The sequence below is a fragment of the Phoxinus phoxinus genome (genome assembly GCF_949152265.1).
Source record: "Phoxinus phoxinus genome assembly, chromosome: 25".
In the NCBI taxonomy this organism is placed as follows: domain Eukaryota; kingdom Metazoa; phylum Chordata; class Actinopteri; order Cypriniformes; family Leuciscidae; genus Phoxinus; species Phoxinus phoxinus.
The window spans coordinates 3,675,144-3,686,918 of NC_136900.1; the positions used below are offsets into that span (position 1 = coordinate 3,675,144).

At 41.8% G+C, this 11,775-nt stretch overlaps 1 long non-coding RNA gene across 1 annotated transcript; it reads right to left on the reverse strand.

Moving 5' to 3' along the window:
- Positions 1-6,627: 6,627 nt before the first annotated feature.
- Positions 6,628-8,651, reverse strand: LOC306993467. Its single transcript, XR_013796452.1, has 4 exons — positions 8,601-8,651; positions 8,286-8,399; positions 7,875-7,967; positions 6,628-6,745 (listed from the first exon to the last, which is right to left on the reverse strand). It is a non-coding gene; the product is annotated as an uncharacterized lncRNA (long non-coding RNA).
- Positions 8,652-11,775: the final 3,124 nt, after the last annotated feature.

The window sequence follows — 11,775 nt, forward strand, 5'->3', positions numbered from 1 at the left end:
ACCTTTCCATTTGATTCCTGATGTCAGAATTATATAAAAAAGCGGGTACATTCGTCATTGTATGTTGTGTGGTTCAGGAGATCTACATTGTTCACCACTGTGATTGTTCATCAGTGCTGATATCACTTTAATATGGCCGCCAAACGTACCCCAAGGGACGTTAGTTGACCTTAGCTGTGTCCCAATGCAAAGGCTGCATCCTTCGAAGGACGCACCATGCAGCCTTCGTAGGATTTCCTAATTGCACAAACAGGTGTTCCCGATTACCGCTTCTGGCACCAAGCAACGGTGCGAGAGAACAGCTGCCATCCTGATCATTTATTTGATATAATTGAGTAAACAGCTATGGAGCCAGAATTGGCTATTGTCATTTTTATGTTTTATATTTTACTGGAGGACATGGTGAGGATGTTTCAGCCCCTTACAGTCCAGGCGTTTTAAGCCAAAATGGGGGTCAACCGTGAACAAATTGCAACAGAATCAAACTCAACTGATTTTGTATCCTCCATATGTCCTGAGTAAGGGAAAAAAAGCCCAGAAGAATCCCATTAGAGGAAAGTTCCAAAAAAGACCAAAATATATCCTATTCATACGCCTATTCATTATTTTTCTCACATGAATAGGGTAAAAATGTAATCTTTAGATATCACCATGAAAATTACTGAGTTGATTACTTATATCAAGACAAACAAAAAAATGTATTGTTTGTTAACATGGACAAACGGTGCATAATCTAATTACAGATGTGCTAATTTGCATAAATACCACAACAGATCTAAACATTGGGTACAGCCAGGAGAAAATGTCTTGTTGAATCTTGTTGACATATAACAGGAAAGGGCTAAATGTTAAGGTCTGAATGGAACCCAATTCATTATTATTGCAGAGATGGGGTTTGGGGCTGGGTCCGTGGGTCCGTGGGTCCCAGCCCCAAACCACATCTCTGCAATAATAATTAATAAAGGCTGTTTTAAAGTACTTCTTCCTGCCTCTATGTATTTATGCTCATGGGTTGCCTAAATGGGTTCCATTCAGACCTTAACATTTAGTCTTTTCCTGTTATATGTCAACAAGATTCAACAAGACATTTTCTCCCGCTGTACCCAATGTTTAGATCTGTTGTGGTATGTATGCAAATTAGCACATCTGTAATTAGATTATGCACCGTTTGTCCATGTTAACAAACAATTAAAAAAAACTTTTTTTTTGTCTTGAAATAAGTAATCAACTCAGTAATTTTGATGGTGATATCTAAAGGTTAAATTTTTTACCCTATTCATGTGAGAAAAATAATGAATAGTCGTATGAATAGGATATATTTGGGTCTTTTTTGGAACTTTCCCCTAATGGGATTCTTCAGAGCTTTTTTTTCCTTACTCAGGACATATGGAGGATACAAAATCAGTTGAGTTTGATTCTGTTGCAATTTGTTCACCCTTTTTCCCTAAAACGCCTGGACTATTATATATATAGGCCTATGTATAAGGTTCAAATGTTAATTTATATCTTACATTGATGCGATTTTGTAGGCTATAGTGTATTCTTTTTATTATGTACCATGGTAATGGACCATGGTAAATCTTTTTACACAGGTTTTGAAGACCCTATTTGAATATAAAAAGTCCAGTGCAAATGTTACTCCCGCTCGTCATCGGCAGCTGTCACTGTTGCTAGGCAACAATAACAATCGTCCGTAGGCTAGACTCATAGACAGTATGTCTAGACTGGTCCGAGTGCTTCAGATGCGCCCTTTGAAATGGGACCCTGGTGTTAACAACAATTTGTTAATATTGTGACAATAGGCCTACATTTTCTTACTTTAAACTATATACTTTTGTGTAGTTTATTGTAAAACAATGCATCATATTGTAAAATAACAATTTTGTAGTGTTGCTGTCCTGTGTGGGTATCAACCTTAAAAATAACCTGACAAGGAGGATTTTTCCTGCTGAATACATACCTTTACTTTTACTCTTGATGCCTTAAGTATATTAGAGTGTGCAAGATAATTTTGCTTAACTAAGGTTTGAAATATATGACTAGTAGTTTTTCCCCAATGCGGTATTAGTGGTTATTAAAAGTACTTTAGCGTGATAAAGTATCTCAATATTTATTCCATGTGTCAGCCCTGCAAACCTGTTGGTAGACAAATTAGTGGATAGTGAAAACATGCACTCAAACACTCTGGAGACCATCCCAGATGAAGTCCCACCAGCAGGAGGCCTTAGGGTCTCAATTGAGGAGCCCATCCCGGTCCAGCAGCACCACCAGGGTCTCCCACTCAGCTGAATAAAAATCGACATAATTTTTTCTTATTATATGTACTGTACATTTAAATATTTATGTTGATTTTGAGATGTTTAACGTATGTTGTAAATAGTTGGGGGGGGGGGGGGGTAGATATAGAAGAATTTGTTTCATGTATAAATTATGACTGTCATTACAAAACTAATGAATGTCTAGAGCAATGAATTCTCTTTTATTTACACATTTAAAGTTGCATAAAAATATATAAATGTACAGAAATATTTTTTTTCCTTTTAAAAAATCGAAGTGAAAAAAAGTTAAATAAGAAATATATATATACAGTATATACCGTTGCCTCTGTCCCAACACCTCATCCGTGAGGACAAACCTGGCCCAAGTTTCAGCAGTGGGTTTCCCACTCACACCCTCAGCAAATTACCCATGGCTTGTTAACAACAACAGCACAATACATTTCAGCAAAGATGTGTGTATTAACTTTTTTTTTTTTTTTTAAGTTGTCCCATTTTTTATTTATTTTTTGGCCTGTATGGGAGTTACCTTCCCCAGCAGACCCATTTTCTCCAGAACTGCTCTAAAAAAGCAGAAAAGGGTACTTTTAATATATTTCTTATAATACACAAGTGAGACAGACTAGTGCAAATATTACAATAAAATAAAATAAAATTTATTTAGTTTAGTTTATTTATTTATTTAACTTTAAGAGTTGCAATTTAATCAATTTAGCTGTCTGCTCCTTGCTCCCTGAAACAATTATAAAACTAATATTCACAAGTTTTGCCTCAAATCACCTTACAAATGAAGCCACGCAATAGTGACGGAGTTAAGATGAATTTTATAAGAAAGAAAAACTTGTGGCTTTTAACTCAGGTTTCGCTAGCTATTTGAGTAAATGAAAACATAAGACTTACATTTAAATGTGAATTTGCCGTCCACCACCGAACTTCCGGCCGTCATTTTCACTTTTAATTTTTAAATAAAAATGCTGTCGTCACCGGCGCGCAATGACTTATGGGGTAGAATAGGCCGCAAGGATCCTTTTGAATCAGGGTAGCCTTCGTCACGCCGTGATGACGCAATCGGCCTTCAAATACGGCCAATCCGCCTTCAAATACGGCCAATCCACCTTCAAATACGGCCTTCAGAGGATGCAGCCTTAATATTGGGACAGCTCTTGGCAACATCAACAATTCTTAACTAGACACAATTAGGGTCCCAAAAAAACAGGTTACAAAAAAATGCCAAATGTGTACATAAACCTATTTCTCCTGTTAGATTATTTTGTTTAACAATGTATACAGTACATTGCAGAAATCTGCACATGCAAATATATTTGTTTAGATTATGAATCCACTATTGATTTAACTGTCAGTGGCAGCAGGTTGTCATATAGTGTAGGAAAATCGCAATAGGCAATTTACATATGTTTCTCAAACACACCTTCCAGTGTTGGCCGCTGGTAACTTTGAATTTCATGTTCCATGACGCACCCTTGTTTGCTTTCTCATGCATATCTGCAGTGCTTTGGTAAAAAACTTACTGTAGTCAAGTGAAAAGTCTTGTGAGATGTCAGAAATAAGTTAATAAAATGTTTGGTCCCTGAAGGAATGAAAATTTCCCTATATACATAGAGAGTCGTTGAGAATATAGCTCTGAACTTCAGTCACTTTATATTTGTACGTCGGCCCTCACGGGGCCGCCTCGATTTCTGGCTTAGGCTTAGTAACTAGGAAATTGATGGCGGTTTGCTAAGCATTCTCGCCTCGAAGCCTCTCAGTATCTGAGTGTAGGCTTCTTAGAGCTAGTGCCCATCAGGATAATTTATTCCTGTAAATCTAGTTCCCTTTCGTAGGGAACTCGCACTGCGTCGTTGAAAACGACTCTTTGGGGACGCTCCCTAAGCGTGCGCCTCTGAAGTATGAATGAAACTAATCCAATCCTGATTGGTGTTGCGTCGTGACGTAACATGTGACGGCATAACCGGATGCATAAAAGTGTCGCCGGCGCACACACACATTAGCTTTCGCTCTTCAGCAAGCGCTCTCTGTTTTTGTCTGTCTTATTTGGTGTTGTCTGTCTGATCCAGTCACTGTATTATGGCGAGTGAGCAATTCATTAGATGTGTGCACCCCTGCCCAAAGTATATTACGAGTGGGGACACGCATCAGTTGTGTGTGAATTGTTTTGGAGTGTAACACACTCACGGGCAGCTCTCGAGGGGGCTGTCTGTGATCTCTGTGAAACACTCCCTATCAGTACTGCGCTCGCGTTCCCCGTGGTTCAGGTCCCGCGTCCGTTGAGGCGGCGCGGTGACTCAGATCGCGGGGTTCGCAAAGGGATCTTGCAGATGAGGATGAGACTGCTGCGGCACTTTCTCATTCTTCATCTGAAGGTTCTAAGGCTCTCGTTCATGGTGCAGAAGCCCGCGCTGCGGCTTCTTCTGCCCGTGACGAGACCTCGATGTTTGAACTATCTGCTTCCGAGGGAGTGGATGTGTTCAGCATCGAGGCGGCCGGAGGAGCGTGAGTTAAATTCACCAGCTCGCGTTCCCCGCGGTTCGGGTCCCGCGTCCGTTGAGGCGGCGCGTCGACTCAGATCGCGGGGTTCACGGGGATCTTGCAGATGAGAATGAGACTGCTGCGGCACATTCTCATTCCCTATTTGAAGGTTCTGTGGCTCCCTTTCATGGTGCAGAAGCCCGCGCTGCGGCTTCTTCTGCCCGTGATGAGAACATGATGTTTGAACTATACACTTCTGAGGGAGTGGATGTGTTCAGCATTAAGGCGGGTGAGCGTGAGTTAAATTCACACAGCTCGCGCGCGGCGAATCAGATCGCGGGGTTCGCGATAGGATCTTGCAGATGAGAATGAGACTGCTGCGGCACTTTCTCATTCCCTATTTAAAGGTTCTGGGGCTCCCGTTCATGGTGCAGAAGCCCGCGCTGCGGCTTCTTCTGCCCGTGATGAGAACCTGATGTTTGAACTATCTGCTTCTGAGGGAGTGGGTGTGTTCAGCATCGAGGCGGATGAACGTGAATTAGACTCGCCAGCTCACGTTCTCCGTTGTTCAGGTCCGCGACTCAGATCGTGGGGTTCGTAAATAAAATAAATAATAAAATATGAATTTTGCTGATGAGAGTGAGACTGCTGCGGCACTTTCTCATTCGAATGGTTCTAAGCCCGCGATGCGGCTTCTTCTGCCCATGACAAGCACCCGATGTTAAAATAAAAAATCTTCAACATCGAGGCTTAATAGCGTGTTGTGATCCGTGCTGTGGCCAGATGAAAATTAACTGGCCACATGTTAGACAGGAAGCGCTTAATAAATAACTAAGAAAGGAAATAAGTGAACACTTCCTGCTGCAACAATCACAACATCAGCGCCGGAGCTTACCATTTTTATTGATTTATTTATTTTTCCTGACTTGTATAATGAGTTATCTAAGTCATGGGATAAACCCCACTCCTTCCTCTAGAGCCCCTCCCTCTGGAGTTTGGCAACAGATAAATTTATCTCGCTCTTTTGATCAGAAGGATGACCTGAGGGCCGTCCTTCAGGCAAGAGGGCTTCAGGAAAGAGGTTCTACCTGAAATAAAAATTAGACCCTTTCCCTCCCCCCCGTTGTAGAGCAACTGAGGTTGTTCTCACAGCGGAGCCCTCAGGAAAACTATGTGGTTGCCCGCCGTCCAAGACGCTTCGGGCCACATCAGTTTCCAGCGAACGCATACTGTTGTGTTCGCTCCAAAAAGCTTGAAAAAGGGCATTGACTATGGTTACAAAATCGGTCTCGACTAATCCCTGCCGGTCATCTGCTTCAGGGGGTCGAGAACAATGCTCAAAGAATACCCGAAACCAGCCTCAAGGGGCTGGTTCCCGTAATAGATTTTGTTGAAGCGTGTCAAACGCTTACCCAACATATCTGCATGGGTCCTGCGTATAAGCAGGATTGGGTGATGGAACAAAAAGTATACTCTTTACTGGTCAGAGAGGCCATACACTGTTAGCCCGGACAAGTTGAATCTACTTAAAAAATGTGAGCAAACTGGTTGCCCTAAAATATTTAAGTAATGGTAACTTAAAAAATTCAAGTTGACTTAACTTAAAATCCTTTGTAATATCAATTACTTTGCAGTTAGTACACATAGTATATTTAAGTTCAATGTACTAGCCCGTATACTTAAAAAATGTGAGCAAACTGGTTGCCCTAAAAAAATTAAGTAATGTGTACTTGATAACTTCAGTAAAATAAAAAATAAAAGCAAGCAAATAACTTAAGAAAATTTTCTCTCTCTTTTTATTTCAATTGAAACATTTCCATTTCAAAATACAACAGTGAAGAAACAATTTCTTGCCTTCAACTTTAAGAGGTTTCTAACTTTTGTAATAAGACTGTCTACTCAGAAACTAGCTGTGGACTTTCTGAATCCAGGCATAGGATTCCCACTGGAATTTGGTGGTACGAGTCCTGGTCATTGACATCCTAACAAAGAAACAGATTGACACGGCATTATAATGACAGTTAGATAATACTGTGTTGTCAACTAAAATGTATATCCAATACAATGTAATACAATGTAAACTACACTGAAATGCATTAAAAAAAATCACTTTCTTCTTCACTTTCTTCATTAACTGGATATTTTACACACTTTCAGCCCCAGTTGTGCACAAGCTTTTATGGTTAGCTGCCAAGCCACATTCACTGCACTTTTGCTACAAATACTTGTAATGTATAAATCTATTTATGGTAGCACTGTACTTCAAAATCAAAAGACATTAGTAAAAGGTATTACTTTCAGTTGTACTTAAAGGCTTCGTTCACCCAAAAATTTAAATTCAGCCATTAATTACTCACCCTCACATCATTCCAAACCTGTAAGACTTTCGTTCATCTTCAGAACACAATAAATATATTTTTGAAAGATATTCAATATCTTTGAAATCTGAGAGTTTTCTGTTCCTCCATTGACATTCTGCAAAACTATCACTTTCAAGATCCATAAAGGTAAAACCTCATTAAAGTAATCCATATGACTCCAGTGGTTTAACCAAAATTTTATCAAGTAATGTGAATGCTTGGTGTGCACTAAAATAATAAAATGTTGTTATTTACAAAATACATATTTCCAATGCACATTCACAAGAGTATCATGACGCATGGTTAAACCACTGGAGTCACATGGATTATTTTACTGATGTCTTTACAACCGTTCTAGGGCTTGGAAGTGGTAGTTGCGTAGACTGTCACTGAAGGGACATACAGAAACCCTCAGATTTCATTTGTGTTTGAAAGATGAACGAAAGTCTTACAGGTTTGGTAGGACATGAGGGTATGAGTAATTAATGACCAAAGAATGAGTAATGCATTTTTATTTCTGGGTGAATTAATCCTTTAAACTGCAGAAATAAATATTTTATTTTGAGCCTATTTCACATTTGAAGACAAATATTTTCAGTTTTTCATTTCATTAACCAATATTACAGATATTCCGAAATATTAAAAATACTGAAAATAAATGTCTGGGAGATACTGATAAACTATTCTGAACATTAGTAGCAGACATGACTCTAATGGTAACAGTAACATTTAAAACCTATTAAAAACTTACAGAGCAGGTCTTAAAGAATGCAGAAGGGTCATCCCCCAAAATGACCGGCAGTCCACGAAGGCAAAGGGACCGAACATCTGTTGGCTCGGTGGTCTGGAAGATATTGGAGATATTGAAGTTTGTTAGGGATGCTCACCCAAATTTCCCCCAAATTTGTCAGATTTTGGTAAGTAAAGAACAGGGCAAGACAAGATGACAAACAGGAAAGGAGAGAGCAGAGAATGGAGGAGTAAAGGAAAAAAGACAAAACAAGAAAAGTGGAAGAGTATAGTGGAGAGGACATGAGAAAGAAATTTGAGATTTAAGAATGGAAAGAAAAAGAAAGTGAAGTCCAGAGGAAAGAGGAGAAGAAATTAGAGAAATTACAATAGGAAAAAGAGGGGGTAGACTGATGTAGACAAGTAAACCCACCTTTGTCTGGCGTAAAAGCTCAGCCAAAATCAGATTTGGAGAGTAATGATCAAGTGCATCAAAGAAGTTCTCTCTGAGATTTTTCCCCACCACTCTGTTGAACTCATAATAAACCTAAATAAAGGTAAACATAGCAAACAATATTGGCTGTCACCACATCTATGACCACAACATGATTTCAGTCACAGTTTATGACCTAAGTGGTCATAAATACCCATTTTCATTTATACATGTTTATTCAAATACTCAATTAAAAAAAATAAAAACGTAGCAAAATGTACGTTTTTTTTCTAACTTAAGCTTAAATTCACTCACCAGATTAAGTAAACTGTGGTCGGTCGTCGTGTCTCACTGGAAATCTCGTTGTAACGTTATCTGTGTCGAACATGCAGGGGTTAAAATGGGACCGCCGTGCACGAGTGAGAAAACCACCTAGTTAACAAGTGAAAATGTCACGACCTGTTTAAAGCATGTTATTGCTCACAAACCGCCCCTCAATAAAATAAAATAAAAACTCAAACCAATAACGTTAAATAGACGAAAAAAGTCAGATTAATTCGCCAGGAGATCGAGCGGGCTTCGTGTTCGCTGCACTCAAGTGAAAATGGTTTTATGGGGCATATTTTTGTCCCAAACGGTTTAAAACAATGTTTATACACTACTCACAAACATCATTTTGATGGAGAGAGAGAGAGAAACAACCAAATGAACAGACGAAACTATGTCTGCTAAATTCGCCTGTGTTTCAAGTTCAAGCGGGGCTAACGTTAGTGAAAAGAAGTCCAAAATTACTTAAAACAACGTTTTCACAACTCAAATAATAATCGGTGAAAAATAGAAACAATAAACCTGACTAAAACATTTGTTTTAAACTACTTACCAACAGCTCTACGAATTTGCATGCACTTTTCAACCACGAGAGAAAATGGCGTTGCTTGCCTGACTTGAAACAACTGTGTGTGCGTGCGTCACGTGTGTGTGTCCTTGTGGCGAGTGGGGGTAAGGGGCGTGGTCAGTACACAAACTCTACAATTTTAATCCATTAAACTTAAAGTTTTCCACACATTCAAATATGTCTACAAAAGTAGTAGAATTCACTTACATTTTTATAGTAATGCATTCAAAATTAAATAATTTAAGTGTACTGTAATTAAATTGTTAATTAGATATAAAATCCGGGCTAACAGTGTATGATGGGTTCCTCCTCCAGACAGGGAGTCCGGATTTCTCAGCCGGTACTTTATAGTTCCAAAGAAGGATGGAGGGTTCCTGCCGATTTTAGATCTGAGTCACTTAAATCGTTCTCTGAGGAGCTTCAGGTTCAAGATGCTCATCGTGAATCAAATCAGGTCCGAGGACTGGTTTATCACGATAGGTCTAAAAGACGCATACTTCCGTGCTCCATCCTTCCAATATACAGGAGGTTCCTGAGGTTCGCTTTCGGGGGCGAAGCGTACCAAATTCGGGTTCTTCCGTTTGGCCTAGCACTCTCCCCTCACAAAAGCTCCAAGTGTATGGATGCAGCTCTGGTCCTACTGAGACTTCAGGACATCCTCACACTTAATTGAATCGACGACTGGCCCATTCTGGCTCAGTCTCGAGCAATGGCAGTTCGGCATCGAGATGTCGTCCTTGGCCGTATTCCCGAGCTTGGGGGTGAGACTCAACACGAAGAAAAGCGTGTTGGTACCAGCTCAGAAAACTACGTTTCTGGGCACATATGTCTTCCGCGTGTATCGAGTCCATCGGGGCCATGGCATCCGGGATAAAGCTAGGCCAGGCCATCACTGTAAAGCAATTTCTAAGACTGCTGGGCCTCATGGCAGCTGTGTCCAACATAATACCTTTTGGACCTTCTACACATGAGGCTCCTTCAGTGGTGGCTGATAGCCAAGGGGATTTCCCCAAGGGGGAATCCGTTCCGAACAATCAGGGTTACGCGCCGATGCCTTCGTTTCCCTAATTAATATGGAAGAAACCTTGGTTCCTGTCCCAAGGGCCAGTGTTAGCAGCGTCATGTCGCCGGAAAACCGTTTCGACAGGCGCCTCCTTCACTGGCGTGGGCGCGGTCATGGATGGCCGCTTTGCCAGGGGTCTGTGGCAGAACCATCAACATGTTTGGCATATATTTTGCCTAGAGATGTTGGCTGTGTTCAGGGCTCCGAGGAGCTTCCTCCCAGACATCAATTTATCTGAACCGACAAGGGGGACTCAGATCGCGCCCTCTATCCAGACTGGCGCATCAGATTAATCTATGGTCCCAGGGGAAATTATTATCTATTAGAGCAATATATGTCCTGAGGGTTCAGAATCAGGGAGCAGACATCCTGTCGAGGCAGGGGCTGAGGCCCGGGGAATGGAGACTTCACCCAGAGGTGGTGAAGTTGATATGGCAGAGGTTGGACCAATGGAAGTGGATCTGTTTGCGTCTCGAGAGACGTCCCACTGTCCACTTTGGTTTTCCCTCACTCATCCAGCCCCACTGGGGTTGGATGCCATGGTACAGGCTTGGCTGAGGCTTCGCCTGTATGCTTTTCCCCCGATCGCTCTGCTCCCGGGAGTCCTGGAGAGGGTCCGTCAGGAGGGCATCAGTCTTCTTCTGATAGCCCCGTTGTGGCCGGCCCAAGTATGGTTTTCAGACATATTTTCACTTCTGATAGCTCCGCCGTGGCAGATTCCTCTGAGGAGGGATCTGTTGTCTCAGGCGGAGGGCACAATATTCCACCCTCGCCCGGAGCTGTAGAAATTGTGGGTCTGGCCCCTGAGGGGGTCCAGTACCTAGATGCCGGTCTATCAGCTGGGATGGTCAAAACCATACTTTGCTCTAGGGCTCCGTCTACTATGAGATTATATGGCCTCAAGTGGTAGGTTTTTCCACTTGGAGTAGAGAACATGAGTTAGATCCAGTTAACTGCCCAGTGGCTTCAGTTCTGGAGTTTCTTCAAGATCGTTTCTCTGCGGGTCTCTCCCCGTCCACACTTAAGGTGTACGTGGCTGCCAGTTCGGCGGTCCATGCACCACTGAGTGATGGGCCTTTGGGGAGGCACCAACGGGTCATACTATTTCTCCATGGTACATGGAGGTCAGGTCCTTCCTGGGACCTGGTGGTGGTTCTCGAAGGGCTATCCCTGGCTCCCTTCGAATCCCTCCAGTCAGCTTCGCCTAGGACCTCACGTTCAAGATAGCCTTTCTCTTAGCTGTTTCTTAAAATTATTAAGAGAGTGGGAGATCTCCAAGCCCTGGCACTAACGCCAGCTTGCTTGGGGTTTTGCCCCCGGCAGAGTTAAGGCCATCTTGCACCCGAGACCCGGCTATGTGCCTTAAGTGCATTCTAACATGGCTAGGTCCATGGTCCTGCGAGCATTTCATCCTCCACCTCATGTGTCGGCAGAAGAAGAGAGGTTCCTTTGCTCTGCCAGTCAGGGTTCCGAGTATTTACCTTGAGGGGTCCTCTTCTTCGAGGAGGTCGGACCTACTGTTAGTGTGTTTT